Raw genomic sequence first — 16,632 nt, 5'->3', positions numbered from 1 at the left:
GTTTGGAAGAGGAATTGGCTGCTCTGAAGTCCAACAACAGTTCCTTGATTGCTCGGGAGGCCGAGCTTCTTAGCGAAGTGGCTGCATTGAAGGGTGGGAATGAAGCTGTGGAGCTTGAGAAAACCGCTCTTCAAACATCCTTGGAGGAAACACAAGGCTCCTTGGTCGGTAAGGAAGCTGAGATATCCAATCTCCGAGCTAAGTTAGAAAGCTCCAACCACCAAGTTGCTAAGTTGATGAAGGTCGTTGAGGAGAAAGCTCCTTGTGTTTTCGAGGATATCCCCCACAAGCTCCGTGCTGAGGTGATAAAAGGGTGGGTCAAAACAACTGGTTGTAGGAAATTTATGACCAAGGTGGCTGTGCCCGGATATATATATGCTCGGCGTCATACCTACCAGGGTCTTATTGCAGCTTTCAAGGATTTGGATTTAGAGAAATTCCAGAACCTGATTGATCCTGGAATCTATGATGATCTTAAAATTCCCCGACCTGCCTGGTGTGCTGACCGACCCAGGTTTCCCAGTCCTCAAGAAGTTGACGTAGTTGATTTTTTGGATAACTGGGATCCTTTTCCTGAGGCTGGTAGTTCGGACACCTCTTCTTCGAAAGGCAAATCAACTCAGAAGATAAAAGAGAAGCTTTAGAGCTTTGTTCTATCTTTTTTTTTTTTGGTTTCTACTCCGCTTTGGAAACGCAATAAGAAAGTCCGACCTAGATGTTCGAAACTTTTTATTGTGCCACGAGGCAGAGCATGGTACCAATCTAATGCAGCTCCAGTCAATGATGCGGGGAAACTGTAGCACATAGCTGATTCATTGTGTCTAGAAGTAGACATGACAGACTTATAATGGGTGATGTGATGCTTAGGACACTTTGATCCGTCGTACGCCTTGAAGGTCGGACATTTGAAACCTATTGGCATCTCTGCTTCCGAGACGCTTTTGATGAAAGGGTCCTCCTTCAAGACGGCGTATAGCTCTTCTTTTCCAAGCTTTAGCGCTTTTTTGATTGTTTCGTCAAGGTCGACGATGCACTTATTCATCTCGTCATCCCGCTTCTTTGAACCATTATGATTCTGTTTGTCCATTGAGGCTTTTGCTGGATCTGTGCTGCTTCCTCGATCTCCATCGTCGTCGACTGGAGGATTCTTTTCTGGAATAACCTTTTTTGAGGCTCGAGATTTTGCAAGCTCTTTTTGAGATTGTTGAGGGATCTGGTCAATCAAAGGTGGTCGGTCACGGCTGCTCCCCTCGGGACTTTTTTGTTTTTTCTGAGAATCTGCTTCAGGAGCAATTACGTGTTGCATGGCCATCCTGATCAACTCGCCTAAGGATGAGATTGCTTTTCTCATCTCAACTTGTTCCTTTTGAACTTCGACAATTTGATGCATTGTCGCGTATTGATTTGCTTGAGTGTCTGAAAGAATTGGTGAATCTTGTTGAATCTAGAGTTCGGGAATTTTTGCCATTCCAACCTGGTCGACCTCCTTTTCTCCGCCAAACACCTCTTCGATTACCAAACCTGATCTCGTCTTCATAATAGCTTTTTGATCAAGTTCCCACAGACGGCACCAATTGTTGCTGCACAATCCTATTCGCCCCTTCAGCCGGTTGAACCTGCAAAGATGAGCTCGACCGTGGAGGTCGAGTTTTCACCTCCGACGATCTAGTTAGAAATCCGACTAAGGCAAGAAAGTAATGAACAATAATAATACGAATAGTAATTCTATTCAGCGTACCTTTCTCCAGTGCTCCCTTACCTTTTTATAGATTTTCTATGCATGAGTTTGAGTGAGACTCAAACCTTATTTAAGTTGTGATCTGACCCTTAGTCATTGAGTCCTACTCAAACATGAGTAGTTGAGTCGTAATTGAATACTGCTTCTTTGGCTAGAATCTTATTCAGATTTACCTTGTTATTCAGGTTTTGTACTTATTTGACCGACCTTGACCTGGTCAATTTAACATGATCCGATCTGGTCGGACTTGCCTCAAACCGAACTAGTTTGATTCCGAGCTGGTCGGATTGGGCTCAAACCGTACTGGTTTAAGTTTATTTATTCTTTCCTTATCAGAAATATAGGAAAAATCTAGTTCATAAGACTCTTTGATTTCCGATTCTTTTTGGGTTTTCTCGTTTAGTGTGTGTGTATACGCTGTGATGAACATCCTTGTGCCAAAGATTAGGCTTTTCGGAGTTGAATCGGTGACGGCAACACAACCCTCTAAGAAGTTCTAAGCTTTTCTTTCGTCTATTTTGTTTTCCTCTTTATTAGGGCTTTTGATTTTCGCAGAGAAATATTTTGGTTTTGTGTCGAGTTTTTATCAAACTAGGGTTACTTTATAGCTTTGGGTGGAGAGGTTGATAAGAGGGAGAATGCGAGATGAAGATGAATTCATGTCTGTCAATCCCCTGAATATCAAAACTGTGTTGTCAACTCATGAATCCTGACAAGTTCTGATCGTAATCCCCTCTTCATCTCCTCCCGATGGCTTCTGGTTTCTGGTAATCTTTTAAATTAAGTTTTTATAGGTACTATGATGGTGCTTTCAACCTGGGCTTTTTTCTCTTTTGGATATTGGATCTCCTAGAAATTTAAGGAGGTAGAATTCTAAAGTCTATATTTTCAAACAATTTCCCCAGTTTGGTTTTCTAAGCAGATGATGAAAGATATTACTTTGAAACTGATGTTCCATGAAGTTTCTAATATCGAGCTTTTTAAAACTGATGCTCAGTTTGCCTCTCTTCTTCTACTTTATCAGCCGTGATTTATCTGTTCTTGGAAGGAACGGTTTTCTAAGAAGAAAAATATTATTGGCTTCTCTTGATAAAACTCGATCAAATCTCTAAAATCAGCAGCAGTACAGCTTATTTTTGGTAGAAACGATCGGAATTACAGTTGCATCATAAATAAAATTTAGGCGAGAAGCAGCTAGAGGACGGTGTACACATTCATTCCTTGGAGGAAGGGTCTAATGGAAAAACATAACGTAGTGGGGGCAGCTTAGATGGCGCTCCTGCAACTGAGAATAGATAAATACCTCACGTTGCTTCAAGACTGTGTTGCCCTGTTTGTCCTTCCTGTTCAGGAAACTCTCATTCTTGAGTCTCTTCAACATCTCCACCAAGACTCCAAAGGCATTTAATTTGTTGTTTTTCACAGCAAGGTGAAGTGCAGTCTCACCTTGAATCGTCCCCTCTCCTGCAGATTCAGGACAAGCTGATACCAACTCTCTTATAACATCCATTCTTCCTTTCATGGCCGCATAATGAAGAGGAACTCTTCTCTCTCTCCCTTTGAGGCAGCACAGATGGTTGCCAGTCTTCAACAGCTCCCTCACCATATCTAAATCCCCTTTAGCAGAGGCTATGTGAAGAGGGTTGAGCCCACAAAATTTGAAAGTGATTCTTTCTTGACCAATTTCTGATTTCTCCAATGAAGCTAGAGATAGGAAGGTTGCAACATAATTGCACTTTCATGTATATGTTTTCTGTGTCTTACTAGATCATGTGTCAGATGTTTTTGAATATTATTTACGAAGTTTCTTAAACTGTGGTTTCAAGGAATATTTAACTATGGATCATGGCTTGTTTGGTTTTGTGTCATCAGTGCTTGTTTTCATTTTTGCTCCTGTGGGACTGGTTCCACTTTGATTGTTTATTTATTTCTCCATGGACTTACAGAGGGATACTATTCAAGTGACATCAAATTTTGCTCAACGTCACCAACTCCCAACATGCTGGCAAGAGTAGATGTTTGCACACTTATGTTTGAAGTTCAGAACTAATCTAGTATATCACATTTTCTTTTCTATAATCTGGTTGACAAAGTGTACTTGTTTCGTGGTGTATCAAATGACTTGCTTTTTCAGCTGGTAAATCTATAAGAACAATCACTATACTTCCAATTTTGTGACTAATGTGTTTCTTCTCACCTTGTTTTCCTTTATTGGTCAAAATTACTAGGTCTTTGAGACGAGACCCGAGTATTTTCCCCCCAAGGAAGATGTGATTTTTCACGTGTAATAATCTTTTTTATCTCTTTTTGTTTTTGAAGTTTTTGAATACTCTTTCTTGTACTTATTTTCCATGTACTTACTCTCCCTCTCAAAAGTTCCACTGATTATTCCCTCATCCCAAACTTGATTGTTTATTTCAATTGTCTTCTTTCTTAATATAAAAAATTTCTCTCTTTTTGACTTGATATCTTTTCTCTCTCATATGGTCACGTGCATTTGCATGTATCATTACTTTACTAGTATATATATAGGTTGTTCATATCAAAACTGGTGATGGAACCACATGGCAACACTTGAGAAATACTTACATAATTATTTCATAATTTTCAAAACCTTTTTCCCCATTTTCCCCTATTTTTTCCATTTTTTTCATAGTTATTGATATTTCTATTAATATTTTAATAATTTTTGAAAAATAAAATAATTATTTATTTGGTGGAAAAAATATTCGACTCCGTGAGTCCCTATATCGGCTCATGGAGTTTCACATATGTTTTTTGTATCATCATACAACATATATTATTACCAAAAAAATCATACAACAAATATAAAAAAAAAAATTTCATAACCATCCCAACAACATTATGGCATGCATTTGTCAAAAATTAGTTGGAGAAGAATGTTTACTATGCAAAATCCCTCTTGATCGACAGAAACAACGCGATATCCGGAAATAACGAAGCAAGATGTACTTATAGATGTCGAAAATTGGACCAAAATATGGTGAAAAGTGCAAGAAATGAGAGAGAGAGAGACAGGGGCGGACCTACTAAGGGGCCGGAGGGGGCCATGGCCCCCCCCGGATTTTTTAAAATTTTGATTAATTTCCTTAAATTTTGGATTTTTTATATTAATCTTCTTCATTTTTCCACTTTTTTCTCTTGTTACATGTGAAATGTCACTATTTGGCCCCCCCCCCCCAAAATATTGAGAATAACTTTAAATGTAAAATAATGGGTATAAAAATCATCTCTAGTTAAAAACTAATTCCTCAATTCCTAATTATTCTCCCCACTTCTCTCTCACATCTTTTCTTCCTATTTATTCTCATCTCTTTCTATAAACGTGGATTAAAGGAAATTTTTGAAAAAAAAATCTTATTAGATATTCAAAATGTCATTTATAATTAGAAACTAACTCTTCAATTCTTATATTCTCTCATATCTCCTCTCTCCTCTCTCCTCTTTTTTTCCTATTTATTCTCTTATGTTTCTTTCTTCCTATTTATTCTTCCCTTTTTATAAGCGTGGGTTAAAGAAAATTTGAGAAAAAAATCATCCCCACAATTAAGTACTCTTTTTATTTCTCAATTTATTTATTGTTTCTTTTTTATATATATATATTTTTTTATTTAATTTTATATTCTTTGTTTCTTTATTTTGTCTACAATTTTTGCTATTTGATTTTATATTATAAATAAAATGTCTATAGTTAGTAAAGTAACTAAGTACCATTGGTTGCATTTCTTACCCTAAAAATTTTTTTGGTTTGCATCTGACATTTTTAGGGTTGAAGCCATGTTTTTTTTTTTGGTACTGATGGTTTAATTTATCTACATCTTGTTGAAAAAAAATCATAATAATTTACCTATTTCTATCAAATATGCGTGGGCCCTACAAAATATATGTGAGTTTATTCCTTAATATAATAAAATAATTCATACGTGGGACCCTCAATGGGTCTTAAGGACCCATATAATATGTGTAGCGAAAAACCATTGGTGCTTTCCCAATCTGGACATCCAATCTTCGGCCCCCCCCCATATTGAATCCTGGTTTCGCCCCTAGAGAGAGAGAGAGAGAGAGAGAGAGAGAGAGAGAGAGAGAGAGAGAGAGGCTCTGGAGAAGTTTGGAGAGGAGAGAGAAAATATAAAAAATCAAAGTGAAATTCAGTCAAAAATTCGACCAACATTCACTTATATCATCAACGATCAAAAAAACTGACATATGATGATTTATCGTCGACATATTGTATATGTCATGTCGCCCCCCAGCGATAGGGTGATATATCGCCGACACTTTGTACTATGAATGTAATGTTAGGACACATGTCACCCATCCACAAAGAAATGGATGGTCAATTTTTGACAAGGAAATGGACTAGATATATCAATTCATGGCCCTCCCCTCTCAAGAGGGAGGTAGCAGGTGGAAAGAAATAAAGAAAATAATTATTTTTTTAAAAGGTAAAAGTAAAAAAATATAAATATTTTTTGTTAATGTAAAAATATAGAATCTCTCTAGTAGATTCCTATAAAAGGTAGACAAAGAAACAATGAAAAATTACACCATTCATTACATCATCTTTCCATTAAAATAATGTAAACAACCTGTAAAAGCAGCTTTTTGGGAACAGTTCGGTCCAATGACGCTAAACCGGTTCGAGTTGGGCGGTTCGACTTTCTCTTTGGAGTTGTAGTATATGTTATAAATACGTTTTATAAAACACAACGTACATACAATTGTGTTATACCCTTAACAAAATACAATTGTATACGATATGAAGTGATTTCAAACCCATGCGCGAGTAAATTTTGAATTTCAAAATATTTTGAAAAACACAAAACCCATTCTGTCACCGCCCAACCCTCATTTCGTTTGTGAACGATTTCGAGCTCTGATGTTCTGGAGAAGAAGAAGAAGAGGTTGAAACTGAACCACAAAGTGTAGCGCGACTGTGATGCAAATGAATTTCGACGATGACGAAAAGGAATTGGAAGCCATAGCGAAACAGTTGCGGCAGCTTGACGAGTTGAAAGCTTTCAGTTTTGATCGAGCCAGAAGAGGTATAGCTTGAAGCAGGATGCAGTTTCAGTCGCAGGTCGCTTCCCAGTTTTCGATCGAAGGAGAAGAAGAATCTTGAAGCAGAAGAAAGAAGCCGTAGTTTGAGGTAAGGTTCCAGTGTTCTGGGGTCCCTCTTCGGTTCTTCCATCTTTCCTTGCAATTGATCCCATTTTGATCGAGGCTCTGACGGAGAAGAAGAAGTAGCCTGAAGCAGCAACTTGAACAAGAAGAAGCCCTAGTTTGGGTACTCGTTCTAGCGTTTGGAGCTTTCATGGAGAAATTCGTACTAACTCCTCCAACTGCTTCTACTGAACTCCAAGGCCTTTTCAAAGACATGTCTAACTCTTTTCTCTCTTCGTTTACTTCTTTTGACTTCTTTCATTTTTCTTTAATTTGTCTATTTATTTGCAATTTCTAAACTGGTCTTGAAATATTGGGTTTGTGTGAACAGATTTAATGTTGAAGGGTATGTGACTGGATTTGGTCATCCGGATTGGGCCAAGACCCACTCGGCTGCTGTATCAACTGCTCCTGTTGTTACAGCTCTCCTGAATGCTGGTGCCACATCTGTTGGTAAAACCGTCTTAGATGAATTGGCCTACAGGTATGTTCCATTTATTTATTTTTTATTTGAACAATTTCTAGGATGAAGAGCTGTTCATGTTTTATGTTTAATATTTTGTTGCCTTTTAGTTTTTGATTTCAGTCTCAATGGGGAAAACATACACTACGGAACACCTGTTAATCCTTCTTTCCCGCATCGATTCCCCGGAGGATCTTCAAGTGGGTCTCTTTGCGCAATGGTGGCAGGGAACCTTGTAGATTTCTCCTTAGGTCCGAAACATTCACTCTCTTGAGATACTATCATCTTGTTTTTTCTTTCCCCCTGATGGAGGTTCTCATACAAACCCTTCTTTTACTGTTGGCATTTTCCTTCCAGGCACTGACACTGGAGGAAGTGTAAGAGCCCCTGCAACATACTGTGGAATTTAAGAGATTCGGCCTTCGCATGGTGTTGTTCCCATTAGTGGTGTTGTTCCTAATTCACAAAGTTTTGATACAGTTGGTGAGTTGCTAATACGGATTTTCAATCTTTTTTTCTTGTTATGTATACTTTTTTTTGTGATATATTTTTCAGAAACGCTTTCATGGTCTATGTCGAAGCATGTTTACTTAAATCCTGTTAATAACATTATTATAACTATGAGGCCATGAGCCATGAGAATCCCCACCTATTCTAAACTTAGAATTTAACCAATATCATGGTTTGAAATGTTGACTGAATGTTGAAAAGTCGGTTAAATATTTCACTTGTAATGGGCGTGTAATGATCCCAAATACAAAGACTATTGTATTTCTTCAAAATTAATGAAACATTGAAATTTTGGTAAAAAAGTTGAGATGCACATTCTTTTATAAATCACCGAAGATTCATCCATCTCTTACTCATCTAAGGTCCCATGATAAAATTGAAAAAAACTATGTGCATTTAAACTTCAAGAAAGAGATCGTGAAATGTTTCCATTATTTATTTATTTTTATGGTTTTTGGTGAATAAAAGTTTCATTACCAACAACTTGGAGGAGAAGGGGGGCTGGGTGGAGGGGTGGGGTGGGATGGGATGGGATGGGAGGGGAGGGGATCTATTTGGGGCATGGGAGAGCCACATAAGCCTCAAGCCGTAGGAAGGTGGGGCCAGAAGACTGTGAAAGAGATACAACTAGATATCAGGATATTTATAGGGTTGTATTTAAATGATGCAGCCTCAATTGAATGGAGTTCAAATATACCTGGATCTTGTAACAAAAACAGCTCCATTTGCTAAAGGGGTTGGCTTTGGGGTAGTTTGGTTATGATGGGTGGGGTGCTTTTACAAAGTGATCTCAAATGGGGCCCTAGGGTTTTGGTTCTAGTTGAAATGTTTACAGACCATTTGTTGGCAAGAAGAAAAGGGGTAGGAAAGATAAAAGAGTAGGACCCACTAGTAGTGGGGTGAGGTGGAAAAATAGGAAAAGAAAGGATTTTACAAAAAAGTTGAAAATGCAAGTTCCATGTTAAATAAAATAATGTTTTCCCTCTTTGTTTCCACGAAGTCCTATCTAAAGTGATGGGACTTTGAAGAAGAGTGGGATGAGAAAAGTTGCTTGCCATGTAAGTTGACGTTTCCCCCTCTATTATTCCAACCCCACTAAATAAACAAACCTAGATTTTGGTGTTTAGTGGAAAAGTTTCCTTTCTTCCAACCCTTTTTTCTCACCCAATTCTATTCCATCAAACAAATAGTATGTTAGGTTTTGTGATGGATAAGGTTAATGGTTTGGGGAGTGAAGTTTGAATCTGTACAAATTTGGGTTTAGGGTTTGAGATATGTGTCACATGGAGGGAAAACCTTGAGGTTGGGAACTGGGTTCTTAGGTGTGAGAATTGGATGAAACTTTATTCTGAGAATGGATATGATGGTATTGGAGGTGTCCTTCAAGTTTGGTTCGGTTTGGATGGTTAGATTAGGAGATATTAGATTTCCTCGTTAATAAGGGTTCATAATATTCGACAAGTTGCTGGTTTCTAGGGTTAGGAGGATCAGAGGTCAAGTTTGTGATGGATGAGGCTGTGAATGAAGTAAGGTCAGATGCTGGCGGCTGATAAGGGAGATCTAGTTCTGTTCTTTTGTGTGTGTGTGTGTGGAGAGGAAGTGGTCTGGTGGGGGGGGGGTGTTAGGGTTAAAGAAATGAAAAAAGGGGAATGGTGGGGATGGGCTCGCTTTCAAGCATACCTGCTGTAGAGCCTTGTCTTCTTGTGTGTAAATGGATTTGATGAAAAGTGTAGGCTGAATCCACAACCACAGTAGAATTTGGACTTGAACCACCAAGAACCTTGAAAAAACACCGTGGATTACTCACCAAGGATCCCCAGCATCTTGGATATTATCAATTATGGTACCAGTCTTATCATAGACTTTGATCAGACAAATCTCACAGAGAAGCTGCAAGTTGACAAACAACTAGCAAACTTAATCCCATCAACTGGTTTTTTTGGGGGGTGTATTTGTAGATTGCTAACTAGCCTTACAATGTGCTCCCTCCTTGGAATAGGACTTGAAACCTTGCTGGACTAGGACTCTTATCTTAGGTAGAACTTGGACTCTTAAACTCGACTAGGACCTCTACTTCATGGAGACCATACAAACTAAAATTGACTAAATAAACAAACTGTAAAGATTTTTGAACTTGACTTAAGTTGGATGAATTACAAGCTATATCCTAAACTGAGAATTAGAAGGGCTTTGTACAGAAAATACTTCTAATACTACCACTACTGCTAGGTAGTAGTCTCTTGGTGCTGGGTTGCAACTCTGTGAACCCTATTTTGGTGTTGAAACTGCCAGAAGCTAGAGCTGACATCAACGAAGATGTTTTCAAAATCAAGACAATAAAGTGGGTTGGAAGTCCATCTTCTGAGATTTTGCTCCATCCAAATGTGAGAGAGAGTGGCACCATTTTATTTCTTGCATTACAAATTGAACTGCCAGAAAAAGTGGTCCAACTAAAGCCTGTGTTTTATGTTATAAACTAGCAACCTAGGGACTGAAATTAACTGAAAAGAAAATGATCACAAAATTTGTAAACATGCTTAACTAGGCAATAATTGAAGTTTATGAGTTTTGGCCACCGAAATGATCCATTTCCTGAAATTTGGTACATTAGGTGGGATTTTGGCCCCTCTGTTGGCAGCCTTAAGCCAAGCAAATCCTGTTTCATCATTCCATTGCAAATCCCAAGATCAGTGACGTCTATGCTAAATTTTACTTGGTATGGTACTGGTAGTACATGACTACCATGCATTCTACCATTTTTATATGTCATGAAAAATGTATTTCTAAATACATTCATTTCACAAAGAGAACTGCAATGAACAAAACAAAAGTGAAGGTCCCATTAATAAAAACAAACAACAAATTAAGAGAACCCATCCAGTAGAAAAGAATTTTAAGGAATAAGACAACAAGAGGTATTGACAACATGACCAGCAGCCCATTTCATGAAAGGTATTGACAACATGACCACCAGCCCATGATTCCAATGTTGAGACTGAAACAACTTTAATGTTAGGAATGAGTTTTTTGATAGAATCAGGAGCAAGTGAACCTTGAACCAGCTTTCTAATTCTAGTGTGATAGTTCCCTTGGAAAAACAGAGCAACTGGGCCGACTGTTGACTACAAACTGACACTGCCTTATTGAACTTCTACAATCTGGTCTGGTAATACACCTTAGGCTTCTAATTTTGTCTTAATTCTGAATTTTCTTTGTGGGTTAAATGGGGCTAACTGGATAAGTCATCCTTGGTCATAGTTTTACATTATGTATGCCATACCAACAAAACATTTGAGTTTCTAATTCTATGTTCTGCCAAATTTGAAATGCTCTAATTCTGGGTTCATTGGAGTATTTCGGTGTTTATGTGCAGGATGACGGTCTACTATTCATTATAGATCACCTAATATTAACTTGAACTGATTGACAGAGGCTGCATGGCAGGTCAAGGACAAGAGCAGAACTAAAATGCTTGAGGTTTTCTGTAGAAGCCACGTTCTGTCATAGCCTAATTTGATCTTAAGCAAAACTATATTCGTCCAAAGCAAATGCAACCCAAAAGAAACCTTATTGGGCTCAGTTAATTGTGGGATGGGTAATTTTTACTAGGTCTGCAAGGGAAATTGTGCATTGAACTTTGAAAGTTATGATCTTGAACTATGTGACTGTTATTTTATTTTTAAGTGGAATTGAATATTGCTGATCATATAATTGTGTTGATATATGTTGCTGGTGCATTTGTTGAACACAGCTTGAACTTTTGTAATAAGTGGTTTAAACATCATATCAGTGTAAAAAGGTCAGGGTGTTGGATTGCATGTATGAGGGGTTTGTGTGTTGTCTACCCTCACACCTTTTGCCCCTTGGTGCCGCATTGCATGATTGGTTTCACATGCAGAGTTATCTGCATGGGCCTTGCACATCTGTGGAGTGTTGATCAGCTGATATTTACTGCGTTGCTAAGTCAATGTTGCCCTTAGTTATTACCTTGGGCTTTCAGGATAAGCGGTTCTAGTAATATATCTTGAAGCCTTTCCCCGATTTGTTGAAAACTGGAAGTAGCTTTAGTAGTAGTGGTGATTCTGAGCTCAATGTCTGTATCCTGTGCAAGAGCAATCGTGCGAGAGTTGAAAATTTAAGTAGATATGAATGCTAATTTTTTTATTTATTGTTTCTTACTAATTGAGTCATTTCACTCACATAATGTAATCCTTTTCTGTACTATATGCCAAGGATTTCCAGATCTACGAGATGATCATGTCTTCTTCTCAACAATGTTGCCATTTTCTTGTTCAACTGTCAAGACACATATGATAGATAGATGGCTGATTTGTTGCAAGACTATCATGAGAAATTCTATAAGCATATTAGGATGTTCTCACATAACCCTTTATTTGTAGCTTAGTTAATATTCTCTATTGCTCCAATGTGTGATTGCTTTTTCAGTTTAATTGGATATTGGCAATCATGATTTTCTTACTGCTTAGCTCCTCCGTTACAATCCAGGTGGGAGAAAGCAATAACACTGGGGCAGACACGATTTCAACATCAAGACTAAGCAAAACACAAGCCCGGTACCAATCTTTCTTCATATCCTAGTCCAAGATTACAATCACAACTAGAAACTGCCGTCTCCAGAAGTTGAAGATGCAGAAGAGGATGAGGAAGAGGAAGGGGATGAAGAAGAAGATGTTGAGGCAAGCGGAAGTGGCAGCGAAGGTGGTAGTGGTGACGAAGATTGACATATAATTTGACATGGCAGACAGAACTGGAATGGGAACAAGATTGACATATAATTTGATCGGTTTGCAAGCAGGGGGCAATGAAAATCTAGGTTTCACAAAGAAAGATTTGTAAAATTATTTGAATAGCAAACGGCAACGTGATTTGCCATATGGGGATGCCGAAAGCTTGATGTTTTATTTAGACAATCAACGTAATTTAAACCCTGCATTTGTGTATTCTATACAGATGGACAGTGAGGATGACACAAATAATTGAAACATGACCTTTATATTGAAACATTTTTTATTCCCCTTAAATTTGTATATGGATAGTGGTACTAATTTGTATAAAACAATGATAGACCATATACATTATTGTAATTTTTCATTTGAAAATTTCAGTGTGCATAATAGTGGTTGGTTGCTCAATTATGAGATAGTTTTTTGTGTGGGTTCCAATACAAAAGTACTTCACATAAAGAGTTGGTATGTACAGTGGTTATTCTAATTTACCAAAAAATTATGAAGATATTAAGATTTGGTATGTATGAATGCGCTAACGTTTATGCAAACTTAGTTAAAACGGAATGGTTCCGTTCTGATCACACTGTTGAAACGGAAATGGTTCTGTTTAAAAAGGAACCATTCTGTTTCAACTCGGTCATGAATATGATACCCAGGGAATGGTTCCTTTTTAAACGGAACCATTCCGTTTAAACACTGTAATCAGTCTGATGAAACAGAATGCTTCCTTTTTAAACGGAACCATTCCATTTCATCCCTATGATTAGTCTAATGAAACGGAATGCTTCATTTTTAAACGGAACTATTCCGTTTCAACACTGTGATCAGTCTAATGAACGGAACCATTCCGTTTCAACACTGTGATCAGTCTAATGAAACGAAATGGTTCCTTTTTAAATGGAACCATTCCGTTTCAACATTATGATAAGTCTACTAAAACGGAATGGTTCCTTTTGATCTGTCCATTTCAACACTGTGATTAGTCTGATTAACGGAACCATTCCATTTCAACACTGTGATCAGTTTGATAAAACAAAATAGTTCCTTTTTAAACGGAACTATTCCGTTTCAACACTGTGATAAGTCTAGTGAAACGGAATGGTTCCTTTTGATTAGTCCGTTTCAACACTGTGATCAGTCTGATGAACGGAACCATTCCATTTCAACACTGTGATCAGTCTAATAAAACAAAATAGTTCCTTTTTAAACGGAACTATTCTGTTTCAACACTGTGATAAGTCTAGTGAAACGGAATGGTTTCTTTTGATCAGTCCGTTTCAACACTGTGATCAGTCTGATGAACGGAACCATTCCGTTTCAACACTGTGATCAGTCTGATAAAACAAAATAGTTCCTTTTTAAATGGAACTATTCCGTTTTAACACTGTGATAAGTCTAGTGAAACGGAATGGTTCCTTTTGATCAGTCCGTTTCAACACTGTGATCAATCTGATGAACAGAACCATTCCGTTTCAACACTGTGATTAGTTTGATGAAACGGAATGGTTCCTTTTTAAACGAAACTATTCCGTTTTAACACTGTGATAAGTCTAGTGAAACGAAATGGTTCCTTTTGATCAGTCCGTTTCAACATTGTGATCAGTCTGATGAACGGAACCATTCCGTTTCAACACTGTGATCAGTCTGATGAAACGAAATGGTTCCTTTTTAAACGGAAACATTCCGTTTCAACACTATGATAAGTCTAGTGAAACGGAATGGTTCCTTTTGATCAGTCTGTTTCAACACTGTGATCAGTCTGATGAACGAAACCATTCCGTTTCAACACTGTGATCAGTCTAATGAAACGAAATGGTTTCTTTTTAAATGGAACCATTTCGTTTCAACATTGTGATAAGCCTAGTAAAACGGAATGGTTCCTTTTGATCAGTCCATTTCAACACTGTGATCAGTCTGATGAAACGAAATGGTTCATTTTTAAAACGGAAACATTCCGTTTCAACACTGTGATAAGTCTAGTGAAACGAAATGGTTCGTTTTGATCAGTCTGTTTCAACACTGTGATCAGTATGATGAACGGAACCATTCTGTTTCAACATTGTGATCAGTCTAATGAAATGAAATGGTTCCTTTTTAAATGGAACCATTCCGTTTCAACATTGTGATAAATCTAGTAAAACGGAATGGTTCCTTTTGATCAGTCCGTTTTCAACACTGTGATCAGTCTGATGAACGGAACCATTCCATTTCAACACTGTGATCAATCTGATGAAACGAAATGGTTCCTTTTTAAACGGAACCATTCCGTTTCAACACTGTGATAAGTCTAGTGAAACGGAATGGTTCCTTTTGATCAGTCTGTTTCAACACTGTGATCAGTCTGATGAAATGAAATGGTTCCTTTTTAAATGGAAACATTCATTTTGAACACTGTAATATGTCTAGTGAAACGGAATGCTTCCTTTTGATGAGTTTGTTTCAACACTATGATCAGTCTGATGAAACGGAATGCTTCCTTTTTAAACGGAACCATTCCATTTCAAATGGGTCATGAATATGCTAAAACGGAATGATTCCTTTTTAAACGGAACCAGTCCATTTTAACACTGTGATCAATCTGATGAAACGGAATGGTTCCTTTTTAAACGGAACCATTCCGTTTCAACACTGTGATCAGTCAAATGAAACGGAATGGTTCCTTTTTAAACGGAATCATTCCGTTTCAAGTAGCTTCAGAACGGAATCATTTCGTTTCCTCCCTGTGATCAGTCTTATGAAATGGAATCATTCCGTTTCAATTAGCTTCCGAACGGAACCATTCCGTTTTACCCACTTTGCATAAACGTTAGCGCATGGTCACATACCAAATCTTCATATCATCACATTTTTTTTGGTAAATTAGAATAACCACTGTACATACCAACTCTTTATGTGAAGTACATTTGTATTGGAACCCAAAAAAAACCATCCCATAATTGAGCAACCAACCATGGGGTAAAAAAAATAACATGTCATCTCACCAGACACTGCTAGCTGTTTCACCTCATGAACCAAACAAACCATACTCTTAAAATTTCATGGAAAATAACTTTTCTCCACCCCACCTTTATTCCAACAAACAACTGGTGTCTAAGGAAGTTTTAGATTTGAATCTTCGTCCTTATACATTTCTTCCCTTTCTTGTCTCCTTGTCACCTTTCCCTCAGTAAGAAATGCTATTTTTTTTCAAGATCTAGCTCAAATTTTAATACATTCTATGTAAATCTATCAAATGTTGAGAGGTTGAGAGAAAACAAAAGTGACTTGCTCTCCTAGAGTCCAAGCCATACAGAGTAAAAATCTTTATGGGTCTTTTTAACATTATGTAGTTGAAGTATGTGGTTGCAGCTAACCAGAGATTACATGTCCCCCACCTCAATAAAAGAATCAACCCTCCCATCTTTATTGCCTCATAACTAGAAAGATCTCTTTCATCATTCAAGTAGGCAGTTGTTAAAATAACTTGAGGGCTCATATGCCCCAACCAGTCAATAATGGAAGCATAGCTTATCCATGTTCCTTGCCATCAAGAGAATATAGAAGTAGCAAGGTCTCCCACATCATGCAAGTTTAGAGACTTGTTATCAGAAGTAGCACACAATGAACATCTCTACATACCACCATCCAAGGAAAAGCCAATCTAAGCAGCAAGGTCTCCTACAACATGCAAGTTTAGAGACTAGTTATCAGAAGTAGTACACAATGAACATCTCTATACACCACCATTCAAGGAAAAACCAATCTTCAGATAATCAAATATTACAAAGATTTCATGATCATTCACACTACCAACTTATTCACATAAACAACACCTTCCCACTATCCTATATAGAAAACCTAAAATGGGGGGAAATAAACTTCACAATACCATAAAGACATGTTCTAGATTGATTGTCGAACATTTACAAGAGAGGAAAGCAAACACTCTGAAATCAGAAAATGCATGGCTTCCTTTGCTTAATAATAAATATTCCCTCTACTTTCAAACC

At 37.6% G+C, this 16,632-nt stretch overlaps 3 non-coding genes across 3 annotated transcripts; all 3 read left to right on the top strand.

Moving 5' to 3' along the window:
- The first annotated feature begins 2,152 nt into the window (after positions 1 to 2,152).
- On the top strand, positions 2,153 to 2,242 carry LOC149007600 (small nucleolar RNA U61). The gene has a single exon (XR_016175426.1). It is a non-coding gene; the product is annotated as a small nucleolar RNA U61 (small nucleolar RNA).
- A 136-nt stretch (positions 2,243 to 2,378) lies between these two features.
- On the top strand, positions 2,379 to 2,465 carry LOC149007599 (small nucleolar RNA snoR14). The gene has a single exon (XR_016175400.1). It is a non-coding gene; the product is annotated as a small nucleolar RNA snoR14 (small nucleolar RNA).
- A 189-nt stretch (positions 2,466 to 2,654) lies between these two features.
- LOC149007598 (small nucleolar RNA SNORD36) lies at positions 2,655 to 2,734 on the top strand. Its single transcript, XR_016175347.1, has one exon. It is a non-coding gene; the product is annotated as a small nucleolar RNA SNORD36 (small nucleolar RNA).
- Positions 2,735 to 16,632: the final 13,898 nt, after the last annotated feature.

Source organism: Hakea prostrata, chromosome 8 (genome assembly GCF_041222555.1).
Source record: "Hakea prostrata isolate BN-2017 chromosome 8, UWA_Hpros_2, whole genome shotgun sequence".
In the NCBI taxonomy this organism is placed as follows: domain Eukaryota; kingdom Viridiplantae; phylum Streptophyta; class Magnoliopsida; order Proteales; family Proteaceae; genus Hakea; species Hakea prostrata.
This window is presented reverse-complemented; position numbering and strand designations above follow the sequence as displayed.